This window comes from Ictalurus punctatus, unplaced genomic scaffold (assembly GCF_001660625.3).
Source record: "Ictalurus punctatus breed USDA103 unplaced genomic scaffold, Coco_2.0 Super-Scaffold_100060, whole genome shotgun sequence".
Taxonomy (NCBI): Eukaryota; Metazoa; Chordata; class Actinopteri; order Siluriformes; family Ictaluridae; genus Ictalurus; species Ictalurus punctatus.
In genome coordinates this window covers 558944-583661 of record NW_026521090.1, presented here as the reverse complement: position 1 = coordinate 583661, position 24718 = coordinate 558944, and the positions used below count along the sequence as shown (strand labels likewise).

The following is a 24718-nucleotide window of genomic DNA, read 5'->3' as shown; positions in this document are numbered from 1 at the left end:
CTTTTGGATAGGAACTGCTAAACTTTTTCCATAAGGGTGAAAACAGATGCATGCTTAGATTCTTTATCTGTAGACAGTTTATTTTGCTTACTACATTGACATATGAAGTTTGGACCGGTTCTGTAGAAAGTGATTAACATTAAGGGGGAAAAAAACAATGTAAAAATAAAATACTGAAAGTGAATTTGTCCTGGATTGTTTTATTTATTATTTTCCACTGGGATGTCAAAAGCTTCTTCAACTTGGCCACAAATCTAACAAAATCAGGTACATTGTCAAGTATTGCCCTAAAATACCTCTATGGTAGATAGATGTGCTCACTGATCACTTGTACATGTGCTCATTCATACAATTATCCAATCAGCCAATCATATGGCAACACCACAATGTACAACATCAAGCAGGATCAGATGAAGAGCTTCAGTCAATATTCACATCAAACACCAGAATGTAATCCAGTGATTTTATCCGCGGCATGGTTGTAGATTCTAAATGGTCTGGTTTGAGTATTCCAGAAACTGCGGCTCTCCTAGGATTTCCACACACACACACACACACACACACTTGTGTGAAAAACATCCGGTAAGTGGCAGTTCTCGGGGTGGAAACACGTTGTTGGCGAAAGGAGAATGGCCAGACTGGGTCAAGTTAATAGGACGGCCATGGTAACATCAAATAACCTCTCTTTACATACATGGTGAGCAGAAAAGCATCTCAGGATGCACAGCATGCCAATCCTTGAGAACAGTAGAAAACCTCATTGATCCAAGATCCATTTTTAAGTATTAAGGATTTATAAAATGTGACACTAGGTTACTTCTCTATAGTTAAAAAAATTGCAAACAGGAATGTCTGTGTGTGTGTGTGTGCCCGCTTCATACTCATCCACTCCCTACTTGTGCCTGAGTGTATTCATTGAGTAAAGACAGTGTGTGCTCTTAAATGTATGTATGTGTGTGTGTGCGCGTGTGTATTTAGACGGCAGTGTGAAGTGGTGTACCACTATGTGAGGAGGGAGAAGTATGCTCTGAGGATGAGGAGATGGAGCAGGATGACGTGGCCTCTCTCTGGAGCTCCTCCACGTTCTTCACGCAAAAACAATAACTCTCTCAGATTCTGATGGAGCGGCATCTACATAATCAACAAAGCACACAAACATCAGTTTCGTTCTGGGACACCGATTTTCTAAATCATTCCATTCACTTTCTATTTATTTATGTATCATTATTAAAAGATCAATCATCAAGCCGGTGTAACCTTAATCTTTATCGCTAGCTGCTCCTGAAGTGTTTTGGAAATCGTTTCAGCCACGTCATGTTCACTCACCGTCCACTTTATTAGGAACACCTGTACGTTCATGTAGTTTTCTAACCAGCCAATCATGAAATATACAGGAATATAGAGGAATCACAAGAAAACTCCATTTCAACACATTTAAAAAAAATAATCTCACAATGTTGGATTTGAGTTTGTAATGCAGTGAGCACAACCAAGGAGTGCATTTTAAAAAGAAAACTACAATGTTGTTGAAGACTGAAACCTGTACCTACAAACTAGAACTGAAAATGGAACCACTGAAGAGTCAACAGTGTCAGAGATCCTCGTGTGTCCAGTTCCACTGTGTACGGCACTTTTTATGCTTACCGACCCATTACTCCAGCTTTTGTGTTTTTTTAGCTTTGCGCTGATAGAAATGGTTTTGTTTTTTTAAAGCAAACTTGGTGTTAAAACCCAGAAACACCTAGTAATAAAAAGTGACATTCATCATGTGTTTGAAGTGACACTGCTCAGTTAAACAAGTAACTGGGTATTTTGGTATATATTGGAAACACTATTTTTGAGCATTTCCCCAGAATTTCATAGAGTGTGGTTTGCAGTATAAGCACCTGTGGTCTCATGCGTGGGTTCCAGCGCACATAATAACCCACCCAGAGCTCCAGATGTGTGAGACTGGCCAGTGGATACAGCACCTGGTTTTTACAGTCCACATAGAACGGGTTAGTGAAGTCCTCCGGCTGACTGTTAACGTAGGACCACAGTGACCGTTTTACCCTGTACTTCCTAAAAACAAAAGAGAGAGAGAGACAGAGAGAGAAGTCATAAGACACTTAGACAAATTCATTTCCATTCAGGAAAATCAGACAGGCTGGAAAGCCTCCGCCCATTAGTGGAGAAATGTGGAGCGTACCTTTTCCATTCTCTCCTGCTCACTGCTGTAGAGGAATGTACCAAACAGGCAGCTGTAGGGGCGATCCAGGATGGGGATGAGAAAAAGCTCTTTGAACTCAGTGTATAGTAAGATGCTTAAATGTGGATCTGCACAATAGTGCCTGAACAGATAATCAGTCTTTTGTTCAGTACGGAAATTATATTTAATTCTTACAATTAGAGTCCTCTTCAAAAGTATTGGAACATCAAGGCCAATTCACTTGCTTTTGCTGTATACTGAAGACATTTGGGTTTGAGATAAAAGACGAATATGAGACGATAGATCAGAATTTCAGCTTTCATTTCCTCATATTTACATCTAGACGTGTTACACAGCTTAAAATATGGCAGCTTTTTTGAAGCCATCCTATTCATTAACTGTTCAAAAATACTGGAACGAGTGACTGATGTTTTTTTCTTGCTGGCCAGGTATACCTTGTTAAATGGACTTTAAAGAATGAATAGCTCTGAATGTCTTCTCTTGGTTTGAGCCCTGGGTTTCACCTGTGGAGACAGCATTTGTTGTTAAAAAGAATAAACCGACAATAAGACCAGAGAGCTGTCTATGGGAGAAAAGCAAGCCATTTTGAAGCTGCGAAAAGAGGAAAAACCGGTCTGAACCATTGCACAAACATGGAGCATAGCCAAAGAACAATTTGGAATGTCCTGGAAAAGAGAGCTAGTTCTCATTATGATCTCTTACTATATAACATTAAAATAAAACAATAGTTCCCTCACAAGCCTCTCTTTTTTCCCCCTAACTCTTGAAATTATTAAGACTTGCAATGTTACTGAGAAACTGGAAAGTGCAATGTCCTCTCTGCCGTGACACTGGAGACTACTTCCATAAAACTTCCATAAATAGATAACTTATAAATCTTAACTAGATCACAATGATCATACGTCTTTTTCTTTAAGTGACATGTTTATAATATGTTTACGATTAAGCTTAGAATATGCATTGCGTACGCCATACTAGACCCTGTCAATGAGCTGTTACTATAGGAACGAGAACGAGCACATCACTATAAAGCTGTAATTTCCCTTGCAGCTGGAATCAGAATCTTGCTGTTCCAGAAATGTCTCCAACGCCTTCTGACCAATCAGATTGGAGAATTCAACAGTGTTGTGGTGTAAAGCATCAGTAGCTGACCTGTCTCATCATCTGCCACACACAGTCGATGAACTGCACAAAGAGAGGGGATCGTTCCGAGTTGGCGTGATTCTCATCTCCAAGGCCGACACGCTGAGAAACACACAGAGAGAGAAAGATGGGGTTAAATATACATGCGTTCACACGCCCACACACAACCACGCCCTCACTGCTCATACGCACCGAGGCCAGCTTGTGTACGAAGCTGATCCACTCCTTCTCGATCAGTACCTGGAACTTGTGTCCGAAGCTGAATCTAACTGATATCAAATTATTGTGAATTATCTATATTTTACACTTTATTACCCCATATCTATCTAATATATATATATATATATATATATGGTAAATCGTGCACATCGGAGCAACTTCATCCCGACCTTTGTCTGCATTCAGGGGTGCTAAGGAGCTCCTCGACCATGCCCAATGTAAGTTACATTTTCACTGGTGCTGGCGCGTCTACCGAGTTTTGTGAGTTTTCAGCCATGTTTAGGCCCTTAAAAACGACAAGAATGCATGAAATAAACAATAAACACCAGAAAATCAATAGGGCCCTGCACCTCCGGTGCATGCGCCCTCCGGTGGTCACCGGAAGCGCTGCACCTTCGGTGCTCTGCCCCAATAATAAACAGCAGATCCAATAGGGCTTTGCAGCAGCGGTGCTCGGGCCCTAAAAAGCAGAATAAAGCACCAACAGAAGACACAGAAGCACAAAGGCAAGTAAGGATAATTACAGAAACGGTTACATTACAGAGATCCCCAGTCACCAATTGTTGTAGGAAGGTGAAAGTGGCTGCGTTAAAATATTTTTACCTCAAAGTGATTGGTAGCGCGCACACACACACACACACACACACACACACACACACACACACACACACACGGTGGAAAGGGTGTAGCAAAAATCATGCAACTATTGTGGGAAAAAGAGGGGGAAAAAACCCTGATACTTTGTACCTGATGCATCATCTTTTATAATTGTGATTAATGGTCCATTAGAGAAGAAAAAATTCAGTTCCATTCTTTGATTACTTATTTGGCATACAGTGAATATTCACACTTTAAGGCCATGTGGAACAATTTCCAAAATGCATTTAAATGGGGTAAATTGTGTACATTGAACAGAGAGTACTAGACATGTTTGCTAAAAGCAACACAAAGGCTTTATTCACACTGCAGGAATTTTATATTGTGTGTTTAGATTTTTTCTTTTAGACAGACTGTTCAACTGCAAATTTGTTCTGGTGAATGACAGGCATTTAAAATCTTTCTGCAGAACTCTGTTGAAGATTCTGTACATCAGAGATTCATCTGAACTTCAACAAAACATTTCACATTTATAGAGTTCTGTCTACGGTCATCAAGTAATCACATTTATAAGTTTATTTATTACCTCTCCCCTCTGTTGGCTCAAATTTAGCCTATTACCCAAAAACACTTAAAATTCAACATAGAAGCCAACACTCACATCTACCTCTGAGCCCAGTTGGAGATAGAAAAAAAATACACCAGCCGTGAGTGAGAAGAAGCAAGGGTCCAGCTTTATTGTTCCGTTCCACCACACGAGATCCACACCGATGAGAATTCTCAGAAGTGATGAGCTTAAGCTCCTGCATATCCTCCATACTGTCCTGCATATCCTACTATTCTGTTTTTTTATAGAGAGTTTCTCTATTACAATAAGATTATTAAAGTTATTCATGTGTGTGTATGAGAGCGAGAGAGTGTGTGTGTGTATGTTGTGTCTACTTGCCCGCCCTTGACTGTACGAGCGTGTGTGTGTGTGTGTGTGTATTAGCACTCCTCAGCTCAGCTCGTATACCTCTTTTTGACTTTTTTGACTACTACTGCTCTTAAAGATCTTTAAAGTGTAATTCCAATTTGTCAATGTCCGCCTAATCCCGCTTCTATGTGTCTAGGTGCCCATCTTTTCTTCTTCTCCCCTTTGCTGGATGCTAGGTCTCCCTTATGTTTATTTTATGACATTTTTTATCCACAACACCTCCCTGATGGATATTTACACCCCCCGTTGCCTCAGCAGAGGAAAAACCATCATTGAGGACAGCTCTCACCCTGGCTCTGATCTGTTGCCCTCAGGGAGACGTTACAGGTGCATCAGAACAAGGACTAATAGATTCAAGAATAGTTTTTTCCCCAAAAGCTATAATCATTGTAAACACACATGTACTGATTTCACAGTATAGGTATATAGTGTCTCAGAACTGTGCATTTTATAGTACCCCCCACTTAACCATAGTTAAGGGCCAAATCTCCACCATTCTGAAAGCATAAAGTACGTATTCATGTGTAAACAAACGTGTTTTATCTATGGAAAATAAGTGAACATTAGAACAGATTTACTTGTCTCTGACTGAACAAAGCAGGCCATATTAAACTGGGTTAAATATACAAATCCACAGTTCACCAGTCCAATAGAATCTGTACAACACGTTAGCAATACTTCTGCTCTGTTTAGACCCAGAAAATATAAAATACTTACTTTAGTATGAAATTTCTGTCGAGTGTCTACCATGGGGTCGGGATTTACGGTCTGTGAACACGTGCAGGAAAAGCAACCCACACGTGCAACCCTGACCGAGTGAGAACGACTCAAACGATTCAAGAAGAGGATTCTGAATCGGTTCATTTAAAGAATCATTACCAAAGCCGCTTATCTTACTTCGATGGTTTGATAACAACAGCCCGTCTTACAGAGTGCTGCAGGAATGAGTCGTGAAACCCAGAAACGAGTCAGCGTATTAGCACTTCCGTCAATGGGGTTTTGGGTTAAATGCCGGAAATAAGGTCTGTGGTGAACACAAGCTCAAGATGTTTTCACGTTTATCTCGACACACAGCCTAGCGAGAGACTTTTTATTATTTTAAGGTACATTTCCTGAAGAAAATGTGAGTGGTGCTTGCCGTGGCAAAATTCAGATCGGGTGCCAATACTTTTGAGAACTGCCCGTGAAGGGCGCCAATAGTTTTGAGAGCTGGACGCATAGGGCGCCGATATATTTGACAGCCGGACGCATAGGGCGCCGATATATTTGACAGCCGGACGCATAGGGTGCCAACAGATTTGAGAGCTGGCCGCGTAGGGCGCCAAAAGATTTGAGAGGCGGCCGCGCAGGGCGCCAATACTTTTGAGAGGCGGAGATCTAAAAATAGTAGTGATACACAAGCTTGGTCGCAGTCGTGTTGATTAAGGAAAGCTACAAGGTTACAGATGTGAGGTTCTGATCTTTACGGTACAGTGAGGATGAGCAGAACATCTACACAGCATGGAACTGTGAATAGACTCAGTGTCTGTGGACTCGTGTACACACAGTTTGGTGAGATTATGCTACAGGAACAGTCAAAATACACCATGGCCTTGAATGTTTTGGCCCCGTGGTAAACACTGAACAATCACAACTACTCTGTTGAGAGCGAGAAATGACCTCACAGAGTGGTGCGTGTTGACGTCCATTTTATATAGTTACTGTTTCTGATAGAAAATCGATCTCCCTCGCGCGCTCTCAATACTGCACTGTAACAGTGTGGGACAGAGACCCGAACAGCAAGGTGAAAATGATCTCTCTGCAAAACATGCGTAAACGTCATTTAAACAGATTACACAGGGTCTCTTTCTCCTGCAAGGGGTATGTCAACTTCCGACCAGAACTATATACCCACCCAGCTACCAACACACACGCGCACACACACATGCGCGCACACACACTAATTCAGCCACTTAAAAACAGCAAGGACTTTTATAAACAATTAAAAATAGACTATAATATGAACATTTTAACAAATTAATAATAGCGCAAAAACAGCAGTTAAAACACTGTAAATACCCTCCTTTATCAAAAGTCTGCTCTTGCGCCCACACTCTCGCTCTGATGCCAGCTGGAGCCGCCTCTTCATGGTCCCCTCGACCTCCATCTCTGCAGCTTTAGCCGTGAGGAGGTTTCTATGAACTGCAGCTTTGGAATAAAGCAACACATATCGTACAGTCATTATGAATCTTAAGCATTAATTACACTTATACCACGGTCAGTGTGAATACTGGATTCTGATTGGCTGGAAGGTGTGCATTATACGGTGAGGGAAAAAAGTATTTGTTCCCCTGCTGATTTTGTACGTTTGCCCACTAACAAAGAAATGATCAGTCTATAATTTTAATGGTAGTTGTATTTGAACAGTGAGAGACAGAATAACAAAAAAAATCCAGAAAAACGCACGTCAAAAATTAAAAAATAAAAGACACCTGGGAGCCAGAAATCTTTCTGATTGAGAGGGGGTCAAATACTTTTACCTCATTAAAATGCAAATTAATTTATAACATTTTTGACGTGCGTTTTTCTGGATTTTTTTGTTGTTATTCTGTCTCTCACTGTTCAAATAAATCTACCATTAAAGTTATAGACGGATCATTTCTTTGTCAGTGGGCAAACGTACAAAATCAGCAGGGGATCAAATACTTTTTTCCCCTCACTGTAATTGTTTATTGCACAGGTAATTCCAGCCAGTTTGATCACCGTGATCATTCCTAAATCTTATCACACTACTTTATCTCTGTGTCTGATTTACTTCAGACAAAATTCCAGATCTAACCACCTAACTTATGGAAATTAAAGTTTATTTTAAACTACTTTTTTCTTTCCAGTTTCATTTTTATTGAACATTTCTCCTGAACACGTCTACATGTCAGCTGAACATCACCTTTTCTCTTCTCTCCTCCCCTCCCTTTCCCAAGGAAAACAAATTGAGCAACACACAGCAGTAAACATTCACAGGTTTTTCTTCTTTTTTCACTAACAAAGGAAAACAAAATTAAAAATGCAGAAAACCCGCCCCCCGCCTCATCATGGATACCCAATAACTGTCGCTGGTTATAAAGATATTGTAAAATTCAACAACAGGCACAAAAATTTAAGTGGGAAGTGTCTAACTCCATAAAGTATACAATAAAGGGATGCCCTTTATAAAAAAAACTTGTCCGTACAACCATTCATCCTATATGTTATTTTCTCGAGTTTCAGAAAAAACATCACGCCCTTTAGCCGCTGGGAGATAGATGGGTATTTAGCAGACTTCCACTGCAACAGTAGGGAACGTCTTGCTATAAGGGATGTGAAAGCAAAAACATTCTTTTGTATCAAGCTCAATGGAACTGAGGCATCATGAATCCCAAATACAGCAATCAATGGACAAGGATTTAAATCTACCCTGAGAATAGTGGACATGATGGTAAAAAACCAGTCCAAAAACCATGGAGATCAAGGCAGAAGAAAAACCTATGGCCAAGTTGACAGGGAGAGCCATGGCATTTATCACACTTGTCCTCTACGTCCGGATACATCACAGAAAGTCTCGACTTGGACAGATGGACTCTGTGTAAAACTTTGAACTGGATGAGTCCAAGACGAGCACAGGAAGTGGTAGACTGTACCCTCCCTATAGCACGTTCCCAACACCCCTCACTTATCTGTACTCCTAACTCCGTTTCCCACGCATTCCTAACTTTGTTACACGACTCACTACCTAACGCCAGAATGAAATCATAAATCCTAGAAATCATTCCTCTCTGATGTGGATTGTATGAAAACAAGCTTTCCCAAGATTGTTCAGGAGGCGCAGAGGGGAAATCAGGAAAACATCTAGAAACGAAATTCCGAATTTGAAAATACCGAAAAAAATGAGTCACAGGGAGGTCATAAGTGTATGCCAGATTGGCAAAGCTATCGAACACACCTTCGTGATACAGATTTCTAACTTGTTCAATACCCTTGTCATCCCACACTGAGAATGTGGAGTCCAAACACGATGGAGGAAATAGATGGTTGTTGACTAAAGGACACAAAGAGGATGCACCTACAAATTTAAAGCGCCGTCTAAATTGATACCAAGTCATAAGTGTTGAGGACAACTAGATTATCAGTATATAGGGAGAGTTTTGTAGGTAAAGAGGAGTAAAGTAAAGCAGGTAAAGAGGATTCCCTACACGACAATAGTTCCAATTTAGACCAAGAAGATTCAGGAGATTTAACCCAGTAGCAGAGTTTATGGATGTGCGCAGCCCAGTAATAGAATTGAAAATTGGGTAATGCAAGTCCTCCACTAAGTCTACATTTCTGCAATAATTTACTAACCCTTGGTGGCTTCCCTCCCCAAATAAAAGTACTAATTATCTTATCCAATGAATCGAAGAATGATTTTGGCAGAGAAAGAGGCACTTGCTGGAACAAGAAAAGAAACTTCGGTAATATATTCATTTTGACGACATTGATCCTGACAATTAGAGAAAGGGGTAAGTTACCCAAATCTGAATGTTAGATTTAACCTTTGAGATAAGGGGAGTGAAGTTAGCTGATGAAAGATTAGATAGAGAACGTGTCACGTTGATACCTAGGTATTTAAACCCTTACTGACTAAATCGAAACGGTAAATCTGACTGTTGGAGAGAAAATGCTGCAGTATTGACAGGAAAACAGTCGCTTTTCTCCAAATTTAATTTATAACCAGAGACAACACCGAAGGATTCCAGAACAGCCAAGACAGCAGGCATAGAGGCAACAGGATCGGTTACATACAATAACAAATCATCAGCATATAGCGACAATTTGTATTCTACACCGTATAGAACTATTCCTTTAAACAAGGGAGAAGATCTTAATGCGATAGACAGAGGTTCGATAGCGACAGCAAAAAGCAGAGGGGATAAAGGACAACCTTGACGAGATCGTTTGTCTGAACCCTGGCATTAGGGGTTGAGTAAAGGAGGCTAATCCAAGAAATAAACTCATCCCCAAATCCGAACTTCCTCAAGACTGCAAACAAATACTCCCACTCAACCCTATCAAATGCTTTTTTCAGCATCTAATGAAATCACAATCTCAGGAAGCACTGCCGAATGCTTTGAATAAATTATATTAAAGAGCGTACGGGTACTGAAAAACATCTGACGTCCCTTTATAAAACCCTTCTGCTCTTCACATATAATATAAGGGATAATGTCCTCTAAACGAGATGCCATTACTTTCACCAACACCTTTACATCTGCATTAAGCAGAGACAGCGGCCTATAAGAACCACAGGAGGTTGGATCCTTACCCTCCTTAAGAAGCAGAGCTATCGTGGCTTGTGTCAGAGTCAGAGGCAAAGACACATTCCAAGGATTCGTTGAACACAGATAAAAGCAATGGAGCTAATTTTCCGATAAACATTTTAAAAAATTCAACTGGAAACCCGTTCGGGCCAGGAGCTTTGTTAGATTGCATAGTTTTAACTGAATTCAAATTTCTTGAAGAGAGTGGGGAGTCCAGTTGCATGGCAGTATTCGAATCAATAACAGGGGTACAAAGGTCTTGAAGAAATGCATTCACTTTAGTATCGTCTGCAGGAAATTCAGATTTATAAGGTGAAGAGTAAAACCATTTAAAAGTAGCATTAATTTCCATGGGCTCTGTAGTGACGATATTATGAGTGTTTTTAACACTAGGTATGAGACGGGAAGCGGCCTGTCGCCGTAGCTGACGTGCCAGTAAACGACTCGGCTCGTCGCCATGTTCATAATATGAACCAGGAGTACGTAACAACAAGCGTTCCGCCTCTTTAGTCGAAATAAGATTGAATTCTGCCTGTAAGTCGATTCGCTGTTTAAGAAGTTCTGGAGAGGGGTTCAACGCACATCTTTGATCGAGACTACTGATCGCAGATGTAAGTTCATTAACCCTAGCAGTGCGCTTTTATTTACAGAGAGTGGAGTAAGAAATAATCTGCCCTCTGATATAGGATTTAAGTGTCTCCCATAACAATGAATAAGAGGTGGAGTCATTCTGACTGAAGAAAAGAAAGTCATCCATAGAAGTAGAAATGAACTCACAGAATTCACTGTCTGCTAAAAGAAGAGAATTAAATCTCCAAGGCGGTGGGCTACGTTTATAAATAGAAAGATGAATATCTAATTCATGATCGCATGGTCAGAAATTACAATACCCAAATAGTCAGAAGAGACTACACAAGAATCAAGAGTGCTGTCTATAAAAAATAATCAATCCTCAAATAGGATTTCAATAGGATAGCACCTGGGAGAAGAAAGAAAACTTTTTAAGAGCAGAGTTACGGGATCTCCAGGGATCAACGAGACCGTTCTGACCCATAAAATAGGAAAATGTTTTAGACATAGCAGATTGATTCAGAGTACGGGGATTAGACCGATCCAAGTTTTGGTGAATTCCACAGTTTAAATCTCCCCCGAAAATCTACAGGTGAGTATTTAAAAAGGGAGATTGCTCAACAATCTATTAGCAAATTCCACATCATCAAAGTTTGGAGCGTGTACATTTACCAACAACACCTGTCTTTGCATCAGAGTACCAGCAACTATAATATATCTACCGTTCACATCAGCAACAACGTTAGTGGAGGAAAACTGTGACCTTTTGTCAATTAAAATAGCGACCCCTCTTGCTTTCGAATTAAAGTTCGAGTGGAAGACTTGACTCACCCAAGGGCAGAGTAACCTTTGATGATCTTTAATACTTTAAGACGTAGGTGCGTCTCCTGTAAAAATACTATATTGAAGTTTAAATGTTTCAAATGTATAAAATCCTTAGATGTCTTGACAGGATTACCCATACCTCTGACGTTCCAACTAATAAATCTTAAAGGCGTGCCTGTCCCAGCTATGCTGGGATCCATATGACTACTAACCATTTAAATAAAGTAAACCAGAGAAATATAAATAGCCAATTAGAGCCGAAGTGGGACCTCCCAAAGTTTATTTTAAACTTCTAATCAAAGTTTGCACTTCTAAACCAATGACAGCTTTAACGTTATTAATTGTGGAAAGACCATGGTATAGGCGGGGTAATCCATGGCTAGGTGTGCATTAAACGATTTGAACGAGTGGTTCTTTTCCTCCACATCATGCATTAAATCGTTTAATGCACATCTAGCCGTGGATTACCCCTTACATATCATCTGAGAGAGACAGCTAATTCTGTATGTAAACAGATATACTTACCAATCACGACCTCTCCGAGTTGGAGAGCGGACAGTGAAGTCTTTCCATTGACTCCCCTCCAATTGAGATTCTTTGCAAGGGAGTTAGCAATCACCCTCTTCAATATGCGCCAGGTGCAGTCACGCACATACACCCCGTCAATAAGCGCCAACCAGTTTACCTGAAACCGATTTAAAAAATAATATACACTAGTATAAAAACAAATAATTAATAAGCATGTATTGCCTCGTCAACTGTGTCAGTGCTTCTCACTACTCCTGCAGTTACCCTGCCCTGTGTGTTTTCCATCTCTACTAAAGATTAGGTCATAACTGTTCCCTCATATCAAAGTGGTGTTCAGTGTTGTGCTTTGAGTACGAGTGTGTCACCTTGAGAAAACAGAAATGCTCTCAGTAGCTGTGTAATTGTGCAAGTAGTTGTTAACAAGAAGGAAAAAAAAAATCACCAGATTTTGCTTGTAATCTGGGCTCTGTTGCATCCTTTGCTCCAGACTACGCAGTTGAGGAAGGTCTTGCAGGGGCAGTAAATCTTCATCAATATCCAAAGGCTGCACCTGGACCTCCTGTTAGTGCACACACACACACACACACACACACACACACACACACACACACACACACACAGGAGCCACTGCTTCTTTTTTATTTGTGCACTGAAAGTGAAAGAGGCGGAACAGACACCTTGGTGATATTGACGATAAAGACAGGGTTAGACGGAAGATTCTCCAACTCAATGGAGCTGCTCAGAACCCCGACAGGGCTCACTGACTGATTCTGAAAATCCACATTCACCCTGAGAGAGACACACATACACAGTGAGTGAGAGACACAGAGAGAGAGACCTGTAACAGAACAGCACTAATGTACAGAACATCATCTAAACATCACACTGTCTAGGGGATGTGGTCACATGACTACTCTCACTTAAAATGTAACCATGACTCATCTGATGATGCTCGCTGCAGAGTGTGTGTGTACCGTGTATATCTGAGGTGTGAGATACACTACCCCCCTGCCCAAGTCTCCACCTCTCCAGCGGGTTAAACGTTGAGATGGAGAGGAAGTCTCTGCTGCGTGAGGAGGAGAGACAGAGAGACCTCTGGGAGAACGCCAGAACCTCTCATTGACGAGCGGTAGAACTCTACATAGGCCCTGATACACACAGACCCACAATACATGTTTATAGAAAATCACAATTAAACACACACACACACACACACACACACACACAGTGGTGTCACACACACCTGGAGCTGTCAAAGGAGATGGATTTGATTTAACCACAGTGTCTGAAGAGAGACTGGAGCTGTTTATAGTAGAGGAATGCAAATGGAGGGAGATTACACACCTGAGAGAGAGAGGGAGGGAGAGAAAGAAATATTATTAATAATAATAATAATAATAATAATAATAATAATAATCCCCTAGTTAAATGGAAGCTGACTGAATACCACTATGGTGGTCCTGGGGTCGTTTCCATAGAGTTCCCTGGAGGAAGCAGTTCGGATAAAATGTGCCTGCAATCGCCACCTGAACAACGGAAACATCACTGATACTTAATAATAATTATTATTTATTTTCTGCAGGAGTAAGTTACACTTCTTGGACTTTGTCGTCATGGTGACAATTTTAAACTCTGCATTTGCAATTTTACTTTGGATGCTTGTGCTTCTAAGGCTGCGAATTATGACTAATATTTATATTTACTGTACATCAGGGGTGCCCACACTTTTTTGACTTGCGAGCTACTTTTAACAGGACCAGTCAAAGAGATCTACCTACACTAAAAATGCTAAACATATATATACATATACATTATATATTATATATATATATATATATATTATATATACACACACACACATGCAATATATGTTCATGTACCTTGCATAACTGCATGAACCCTTATGGCGCGATACAATTCAGTACATTTTTGGTCATTACCTTACTCTGACGACGTGCACTGAATAGAATCAGCCAGGGTTGCATAGTCCGGACAGTAGCTGCTGGTAGCCAGCCTCAAGCAGGCCTCCAAATGATGATCAGTCATTGTGGAACGGTATTTGGACTTAATGATCTTCATGAGGGAAAAGGCTGACTCACATAAATAAGTAGAGCCAAATAATGCAGTCAAGGAGGTGGCACATTTCCTCATGTTTGGGTACTTTTCCCCTGTGAGTAAGTTCCAGAACTGTCCATGAGCCCTGGACTTCAGCTGAATGTCAGTCTGTAGTTTCAAAAAATGTCATCCTCCACTTCAGACGAGTTCAGGTGAAACAGCGCTGCAATTTTCGATGCGAGTGAATCAACCTCAACATTGTCCCTAAACGGGTAGCACATGAATGTGGCGAATGCCTCCAATAAAGCAAAGTCTTGAAAGCGTCTGTCAAACTCTGACTGACAGCTGTCAATCTGCTCCGTGTAGCGTGCAATGTTAAACTGCGCACAAGCCTTCCGCTGCGTCTCCAGATCTGACGGGAGGTTTTGGAAGTTCCCAAAAACATGGTGCTGCAGCTTTGAAAACAGAAGTTGCATTTTCCGTTTAAAGGCATTAACTGCCTTTAATTTTTGTCTTTTCCTTGCAGCTCCAAATTAAGGTTTGTCAGATCGGTTAAAAATGCTCGGTTAAAAAAAGTCCAGCAACCACTGATCATCATTGACCTGGGTGTATTCTGCATGTTTAACAGCAAAAAGAAACTCGCTTATCTCCGGACAGAGCTCTCGAAATCTCTGCAGGAATTTACACCTACTAAGCCGTCCACACGTCAGTGTGTAGCATGAGCTGATTGGGCGTAGTCTGCCTTCTCCAGATGCGCACGGAACAGCCGTCTTTGAAGTGAACTAGCACGTATAGAACAGGCGATCTTTGTTTCAACATCCATGATCTCTTTCACGTTTAGCATTCTTGTGCATAAGGCTTGTTGGTGTATTATGCAGTTGTTGGCTCAAATTTAGCCAGTTACCCAAAAACATTTAAAACTCAACTTAAAAGCCAATAAATACTCACATCTACCTCTGAGACCAGTTGGAGATGGAAAAAATACACCAGCCGTGAGTGAGAAGAAGCAAGGGTCCAGCTTTATTGTTCCATTCCACCACACGAGATCCACACCGATGAGAATTCTCAGAAGTGATCCCCCTACCCTGAGCTTAAGCTCCAGTATTTATACTGTATTTACACACTAGATAACCCATATGTTTCCAGAAAAGGCCTATTTCACTTACACATAGAATCAGAACCCAGGCATTTCTAATAACCCAGAAAATAAAAACCCAGCGTTTTGAATTACATAGAGAATCAGAAACCAGGATTCTCATTTACCTTAGGTGGTCAGAAACCAGGATTCTCAATTACCTAGGTAAATAAAATGACGTAGACAAGACGACTAAACAACCAGGAGGGACCTTGGTCTTATCGTTATCTCTGGGGGGGGGGCAGTTTGACCCAGCCACCCTTATAACTGGTTCCTCATGGTTCTTTCTTAAAATTAAGGCCTTCCTTGCGAGCCAAGAACCCTCACCATTTGAGTCATGAGTAAGTTTACATTTTCCTGTATTTCTAGTTTATAATTTATTTTCATATTTGCACTATATTTCTTATTTTATATATATTTATACTACTTGAAAAGCGGTTTACTGTACTTCCAACTTCTTAATATCATTACAGTTCTACTGTCCTGCATATCCTACTATTCTGTTTTTAATAGAGTTTCTCTATTACTATAAGATTTTATTAAAGTTATTCATGTGTGTGTATGTATGTTGTGTCTACTTGCCCGCCCTTGACTGTACGAGCGTGTGTGTGTGTGTATTAGCACTCCTCAGCTCAGCTCGTATACCTCTTTTTGGCTTTTTTTGACTACTACTGCTCTTAAAGATCTTTAAAGTGTAATTCCAATCCGTCAATGTCCGCCTAATCCCGCTTCTATGTGTCTAGGTGCCCGTTTTTTTCTTCTTCTCCCTTTTGCTGGATGCTAGGTCTCCCTTATGTTTATTTTATGACATTTTTTATCCACAACACAGTGGTAGTTAAAGAAGTCAGGGAAAGCATCGTCTTCCCTGCACTTGGCAATGAATCCATTTGCACTGCTCAACCATTGACTGATATCAATTTGCACACTGGAGCTGGGTTTTGTCAATGAATTCTTTAAAAGACTGAAAAATGTCCTCTCCCCACGATTTCGCTTGCTAGCCTTTAGCACTGGCGCGCTTGATCGCACACGTGTGGTGAGAGAAAAGACGAGATCTCAGACTGGCTGCCCTGTACGTCAACTAACTACGTCAACTAGCGATCTACCTGCACTTCCTTTGCGATCGACCAGTCGATCGCGATCGACATATTGGGCACCCCTGCTGTATATATTTTGACCTGAAGAAAAAAGCCTCTTTATACACATATGCTGTTAAACTACACCTGCTCTACTCGTGTGTGTGTGTGTGTGTGTTACCTGCACTATGAATTTCTGTGCGTGCGTGCTGGTGTAGTCAGAGGGAAAAGTTTCGCTGATGTGCATGTTGAATTGTGACACTCAATTCTTTAGATCCTCAAACAACTCGGCCACCTCTAACACACACACACCAGAAATGATAGTTAGGGATCTGTGTCGAGAAGTGTGTGTATAGATGTGTGCGAGTGAGTGAGAGTCATAACCTCTTGTATCCGTTTGATCTGAATGCAGTTCTCTTTGCCCCACTCCAGCTCATCCTAAAAACACGCACACACACATCAGTACCACTTTATTTATTTCTATAATCCAACACGTTATAATTCAACATAACTGTCACAATCTCCTGCCTCCCATACGCCGTGTACCAGTTTAATCTATTTCCTTATTTGGTCAGTGCTTCCTGTTCTTATTTCGATGTCCTCTCTCTGACTGGTTCCTATTTCTTAAATTGTGCACTCTATCTGTACACTACACACTTGACCATCGAACATCTGGATATTTGAAGAGCACAAACACACACACACACACACACACACACACACACACACACACACACACACACACACACACACACAAACAACCTGCGTGAAGTTGGACCCCCCACCAACACAAAACATCGGCAGAATAGTTTGTGCTGGTTTGTGCCGTAAAAATTTTCGTTTGTGCTGCTTCAGTTCTGGAGATATTAAAAGAATATTTATAGGTCATTCTGGGGTCACTCGAACCCCCCACATGCTCCAAATTCACCCCAAATGGTCTCAATAATAATAATAATAATAATAATAATAATAATAATAATAATAATAATTCAAAAGAAGAGAACTATAGCGCCTTAACCCACACTGCGCATGCGCGAAGCCGGATGACTCAGCCATTAAACTAGTAAAAGAGCTCTAATTAGCCAGTGAAGCTAAATGTCGTTCTGCCACGTCCACTTATAAAAGTAAATCATGCAGTATTCTCAGACTGGGCAGTTATTGACAGAGTGAATTCATCGTTTTAAATAGAATCAAAAATAACATCGACCTATTTGCTAACCACATTTCGAATAGCTTGCTCATTAATTACACTGCGCATGCGTGGACTGGACTGCCTCCTCAAAAGCTAGCACCGCTAGTATATTTGTATAATATTAACATTAATACTGAACCAGAGTGAATAAAAAAAGTTTTAAAATGTTATTTCTCACTTCTCCTCCTCTTGTTCTTCTTCTCCGTGCGGGTGTGAGTTATCTTTGGTCGGTTCCTCGGTGATTCGGTCATTAGTGAACCGAGCTCCGAGAGTGAATCAGTGCGCCGTCACCGCCTGCTTCATACTAATACACCTGAAACACAGGTGTTAACACCGTTAACTACACACATACACACAATACAGCAAAAAACAGAACGGGTTCGGTTACACAGAACCGAATAAACTCACTTTAGTTTGGGTCCAAACGGGCCAGAACTAACACTAACACCGCTTTCTGCTCCTACCTTCGACTTCTCGCGCTCGTGGTGACGTCACCAACGTAACGGCCGTTGACGTAAATTTGAATCTTTGAGGAGAAAATAAAATAAAATAAACCCAAATATTATTTCATAAAAAGCTTCATTATTCTCTTCTTCTTAAACACGATAGAGGATAAGATATACAAATACATAAAAAAAAACCCAGCTTTATCATTATTTTAAATCAAATCCACTTTAAAAGTGCTCCTAATTACATTTTAATTAAAAATATACTTCATCTTACTCTTGTTTAATTTAATTTTTTAAATTAATATTTAATTCATCGATGATTGTAGACGTGTTGAGGTTTCACGTTCTTTGTGCTTTATTATCATAAATATACACTTTGTTTAAACTTTTGAGTTTGGACACAAAATATAAACATTCCTCATGAATCCAGAACATTCATTTGTTTATTATTTAGAAAGTAATAATTAAACAGCTGAATAAAATGATCAGGTTAATCACTTGCAACATTTAGGATATGAATTTCTTGTATTGAGAGAGGTTTTTAATTATACACAGATATAAATAGATGTTGTTTATTTGTAGTTTTCATATTTGACTCAGTACATTACACCACATTTATTTAATCAACTATTTATCAAGTTTTTTCAATATTGAACTGAATGATTGTTCAATATCAATAAAAATCTTCAAATAATCTTTCAACACCATCAATACATCTCATCAGTAAATAAAAATCTACATTTATCCAGCTGATCTATTGACTGGTTTATTGAAAGTTTTACAGCTTCGGCAGGTAAAGAAGCCATGGCTTTAATCTGATCGTCTGATTTCTAATGATAATTAAATGACAAAATACAGAATTAAAGAATATCTTTATTTAAATTCAAAATCACGAATCATTTAAAAATATGGACTACAAGTCATTTCTACAAGTGTTCATACAGACAGAAAGAACAGAGATGAAACGGATTTAACAGATACAGGACAATTAGGACAAGGAAAGTGAGAGAACTAGAATTATCTGACCAGCTGAATGGTTGAACCCTGTTGGTTTGTATCCTTGAATAGTAGTGCTGAGTTGTGTTAATAGTTTGTAGAAAGCCATGAGAACCAGATGGGATGGGCCCTTTCCGATCCAGGGGCTGAGCACCATTTATGTCTGTGAGAACCGTTGAACTAGAGCGTCCACAGGCCTGACCTACAAGCTCGAGGGTAAAGTGCGCTCTCTCTCCTTGAGCCCAGATAGCTCAGTCGGTAGAGCATCAGACTTTTAATCTGAGGGTCCAGGGTTCAAGTCCCTGTTTGGGTGTTGTAGTACCCTCCAGATCCTCTGAGAGGTCCAGTGAAACCATCTAAGGTGCCTCTTTCCAGCATGTTTTGTTCAGCAAGCAAAATGGGCAAACTAAGGGTAAACATTCAGCAGGTTGTCAAGTTACTATTATTTATATATATATATATATGTTATATAATATATATATATATTTATATATATATATATATATATATATATATATATATATATAATATATATATATTATATAATATATATATATAATATATTAAGAATCTGCTTAAGACATGAAAAGCATTTTTAGCCTCAAGGTAGACCCATGCACACACAGTATGGCCACAAACACAAAGTAGAGCGGTCGAAAACTGAGATTTCTCCTCTGCGTCTCCAGGCTACTTGGAACATGAACATGCTGCAGACACAGGATCTTATGAAGTCAGCGCAGGCAGCCCTGGAAAAGAAGAGTCCGAAAGACGTGCCCTTCTCCAAGCTTTAAAGGAGAAGATCCAGGGCTGTTGAAGCTGCGGTGGAACTGAGACATCATCATCCACATATCTTCAGTTCTTCTTGCTAAGTCTGTTTCTTTTTAGTCTTTTTATTTTTAGACTGGTCAAAAGACTGATTAGTGGAAGTGAAATGATAGATGAACTTTTAATTACTTGCTTTATTATTTGCAGGTGCCTTGTACAGTAAGACAGGGTAACTAATACTCAAAAGCTTGTTTTGTGTGTTAACATGTACAGTAGATGGACATATTTTTTCTGGTGCTGTGACTGCAGAATGTAGTGCAGTTAACACATTAAATTTCCTTGGATGCTCACTTTTAACTCGAGGAGGTCACAGTTTGCCCAGACATCTTTTTTTAAATCCGTCAATCCGTCACCCACACGTCATTCTGTGGGACGAAGAGGAGGAAGCTGGACAGATAAATTTATTTATTTATTTATCATTGCTGTGTTTCCTCAATCGAGTGCAGAAAGAAGAAAAACAACACAACTGATTTAAAATAAAAATATAGAAAACAATCTAATGTAAGGTTCTGATCCGGTTTGCTTTCAGCAGGAAGGCTGTCCTCTTTCCTGTTGCTCTTTCTCTTCTATTAGTCCATTTGTCCAATCTGAATCGGTTTTGATTCGTTTCGAGACGATTCGGAGTCGAATAATTTTCTAGTGAGAGTCGCACACTTCCAAACGAACTAGACTGAGATGAGTATTTGATTCTCACTAGAAAGTGATTCGACTCTGAATAAACTCGAAATGAATCAGTCAAACTGATTCAGACTCTATAAAAGGACTATGAGATGTGATTAAGATATATATTCCAATGTTTTGCTTTACAATTCCATTGTGTGTGTGTGCGTGTGTGTGTGTGTGTGTGTGTATGTGTGTGCGTGCGCGCGCACGTGTGCTTTTCAGGAGAACGAGAAACTCGGACACAACAGTACATCCTGACCATTGGTACTGTGTACACATCAACATACACACACGTCTCCATGCTGGACATCTCAGGAGCTTTCACACAGTGCTAGGAATATCCCGGGACAGAGAAACGCACCTTCTAAGTGAGCGAGTTTAGCGTCAACCGGTGAAATTTGCTGTAGCGTGAACACTTTGCCTCTGTGAGCTTCACTCTCCGTAGGGTTCACTGTAATTAGACATAAAATGTACATAGTTTATTTTTCATGCATTTAGGATTTCATGTTTTTTTTTTTTTTTTTTTTACTCTTCGAGGAAAAGAAATGATCTTTCGAGGCAGCTTCTTCATCACTACCTGCTCCGTTTGACTCAAAAATGTAACGACCGGTTTCAAAAAGTCACGATGTCTTCAGTTCATGAGATTTTACTGTTGAATTTAAACAGGAAATGTGAAATATTTTTTCCCTTTGTTTCCTCTACTGTCTTTTTGCTGTGATCTTGAACACAGTTGTAATTTTAAAAAAAAATAAAAATAAAAAAATGATAATTCTAGTTCTCTCACTTTCCTTGTCCTAATTGTCCTGTATCTGTTAAATCCGTTTCATCTCTGTTCTTTCTGTCTGTATGAACACTTGTAGAAATGACTTGTAGTCCATATTTTTAAATGATTCGTGATTTTGAATTTAAATAAAGATATTCTTTAATTCTGTATTTTGTCATTTAATTATCATTAGAAATCAGACGATCAGATTAAAGCCATGGCTTCTTTACCTGCCGAAGCTGTAAAACTTTCAATAAACCAGTCAATAGATCAGCTGGATAAATGTAGATTTTTATTTACTGATGAGATGTATTGATGGTGTTGAAAGATTATTTGAAGATTTTTATTGATATTGAACAATCATTCAGTTCAATATTGAAAAAACTTGATAAATAGTTGATTAAATAAATGTGGTGTAATGTACTGAGTCAAATATGAAAACTACAAATAAACAACATCTATTTATATCTGTGTATAATTAAAAACCTCTCTCAATACAAGAAATTCATATCCTAAATGTTGCAAGTGATTAACCTGATCATTTTATTCAGCTGTTTAATTATTACTTTCTAAATAATAAACAAATGAATGTTCTGGATTCATGAGGAATGTTTATATTTTGTGTCCAAACTCAAAAGTTTAAACAAAGTGTATATTTATGATAATAAAGCACAAAGAACGTGAAACCTCAACACGTCTACAATCATCGATGAATTAAATATTAATTTAATTAGCTTGTTTTGTGTGTTAACATGTACAGTAGATGGACATATTTTTTCTGGTGCTGTGACTGCAGAATGTAGTGCAGTTAACACATTAAATTTCCTTGGATGCTCACTTTTAACTCGAGGAGGTCACAGTTTGCCCAGACATCTTTTTTTAAATCCGTCAATCCGTCACCCACACGTCATTCTGTGGGACGAAGAGGAGGAAGCTGGACAGATAAATTTATTTATTTATTTATCATTGCTGTGTTTCCTCAATCGAGTGCAGAAAGAAGAAAAACAACACAACTGATTTAAAATAAAAATATAGAAAACAATCTAATGTAAGGTTCTGATCCGGTTTGCTTTCAGCAGGAAGGCTGTCCTCTTTCCTGTTGCTCTTTCTCTTCTATTAGTCCATTTGTCCAATCTGAATCGGTTTTGATTCGTTTCGAGACGATTCGGAGTCGAATAATTTTCTAGTGAGAGTCGCACACTTCCAAACGAACTAGACTGAGATGAGTATTTGATTCTCACTAGAAAGTGATTCGACTCTGAATAAACTCGAAATGAATCAGTCAAACTGATTCAGACTCTATAAAAGGACTATGAGATGTGATTAAGATATATATTCCAATGTTTTGCTTTACAATTCCATTGTGTGTGTGTGCGTGTGTGTGTGTGTGTGTGTGTATGTGTGTTGGATTATAGAAATAAATAAAGTGGTACTGATGTGTGTGTGCGTGTTTTTAGGATGAGCTGGAGTGGGGCAAAGAGAACTGCATTCAGATCAAACGGATACAAGAGGTTATGACTCTCACTCACTCGCACACATCTATACACACACTTCTCGACACAGATCCCTAACTATCATTTCTGGTGTGTGTGTGTTAGAGGTGGCCGAGTTGTTTGAGGATCTAAAGAATTGAGTGTCACAATTCAACATGCACATCAGCGAAACTTTTCCCTCTGACTACACCAGCACGCACGCACAGAAATTCATAGTGCAGGTAACACACACACACACACACACGAGTAGAGCAGGTGTAGTTTAACAGCATATGTGTATAAAGAGGCTTTTTTCTTCAGGTCAAAATATATACAGCAGGGGTGCCCAATATGTCGATCGCGATCGACTGGTCGATCGCAAAGGAAGTGCAGGTAGATCGCTAGTTGACGTAGTTAGTTGACGTACAGGGCAGCCAGTCTGAGATCTCGTCTTTTCTCTCACCACACGTGTGCGATCAAGCGCGCCAGTGCTAAAGGCTAGCAAGCGAAATCGTGGGGAGAGGACATTTTTCAGTCTTTTAAAGAATTCATTGACAAAACCCAGCTCCAGTGTGCAAATTGATATCAGTCAATGGTTGAGCAGTGCAAATGGATTCATTGCCAAGTGCAGGGAAGACGATGCTTTCCCTGACTTCTTTAACTACCACTGTGTTGTGGATAAAAAATGTCATAAAATAAACATAAGGGAGACCTAGCATCCAGCAAAAGGGAGAAGAAGAAAAAAACGGGCACCTAGACACATAGAAGCGGGATTAGGCGGACATTGACGGATTGGAATTACACTTTAAAGATCTTTAAGAGCAGTAGTAGTCAAAAAAAGCCAAAAAGAGGTATACGAGCTGAGCTGAGGAGTGCTAATACACACACACACACGCTCGTACAGTCAAGGGCGGGCAAGTAGACACAACATACATACACACACATGAATAACTTTAATAAAATCTTATAGTAATAGAGAAACTCTATTAAAAACAGAATAGTAGGATATGCAGGACAGTAGAACTGTAATGATATTAAGAAGTTGGAAGTACAGTAAACCGCTTTTCAAGTAGTATAAATATATATAAAATAAGAAATATAGTGCAAATATGAAAATAAATTATAAACTAGAAATACAGGAAAATGTAAACTTACTCATGACTCAAATGGTGAGGGTTCTTGGCTCGCAAGGAAGGCCTTAATTTTAAGAAAGAACCATGAGGAACCAGTTATAAGGGTGGCTGGGTCAAACTGCCCCCCCCCCAGAGATAACGATAAGACCAAGGTCCCTCCTGGTTGTTTAGTCGTCTTGTCTACGTCATTTTATTTACCTAGGTAATTGAGAATCCTGGTTTCTGACCACCTAAGGTAAATGAGAATCCTGGTTTCTGATTCTCTATGTAATTCAAAACGCTGGGTTTTTATTTTCTGGGTTATTAGAAATGCCTGGGTTCTGATTCTATGTGTAAGTGAAATAGGCCTTTTCTGGAAACATATGGGTTATCTAGTGTGTAAATACAGTATAAATACTGGAGCTTAAGCTCAGGGTAGGGGGATCACTTCTGAGAATTCTCATCGGTGTGGATCTCGTGTGGTGGAATGGAACAATAAAGCTGGACCCTTGCTTCTTCTCACTCACGGCTGGTGTATTTTTTCCATCTCCAACTGGTCTCAGAGGTAGATGTGAGTATTTATTGGCTTTTAAGTTGAGTTTTA

General features: G+C 39.6%; 1 protein-coding gene and 2 long non-coding RNA genes across 11 annotated transcripts in view; 2 read left to right on the top strand and 1 right to left on the bottom strand.

The window, feature by feature from the left end:
- Window positions 1–261: 261 nt before the first annotated feature.
- On the bottom strand, window positions 262–18143 carry LOC128630781 (uncharacterized). Of its 2 annotated transcripts, XR_008394997.1 has the most exons (15): window positions 18013–18143; window positions 17027–17080; window positions 16824–16939; window positions 13827–13905; window positions 13623–13723; window positions 13354–13527; window positions 12822–13168; window positions 12377–12536; window positions 3742–7331; window positions 3545–3621; window positions 3362–3454; window positions 2189–2712; window positions 1887–2061; window positions 1001–1131; window positions 262–737 (listed from the first exon to the last, which is right to left on the bottom strand). It is a non-coding gene; the product is annotated as an uncharacterized LOC128630781 (long non-coding RNA). The 2 variants fall into 2 exon arrangements; XR_008394996.1 differs by lacking the exon at window positions 262–737 and having other exon boundaries at window positions 744–1131.
- A 1804-nt stretch (window positions 18144–19947) lies between these two features.
- LOC128630783 (uncharacterized) lies at window positions 19948–21136 on the top strand. The gene is made up of 2 exons (XR_008394999.1): window positions 19948–20148; window positions 20990–21136. It is a non-coding gene; the product is annotated as an uncharacterized LOC128630783 (long non-coding RNA).
- Window positions 21137–22977: 1841 nt separating this feature from the next.
- LOC108261866 (TBC1 domain family member 10A) overlaps window positions 22978–24718 on the top strand; it is a 24547-nt gene continuing 22806 nt past the window's right edge. For all 8 annotated transcript variants that reach the window (XR_008394987.1, XR_008394989.1, XR_008394988.1 and 5 more), the window contains exons 1-2: window positions 22978–23041; window positions 23129–23244. The gene's annotated coding sequence lies outside the window, so the exon portion shown is untranslated. The remainder of the gene's footprint in view (window positions 23042–23128; window positions 23245–24718) is intronic.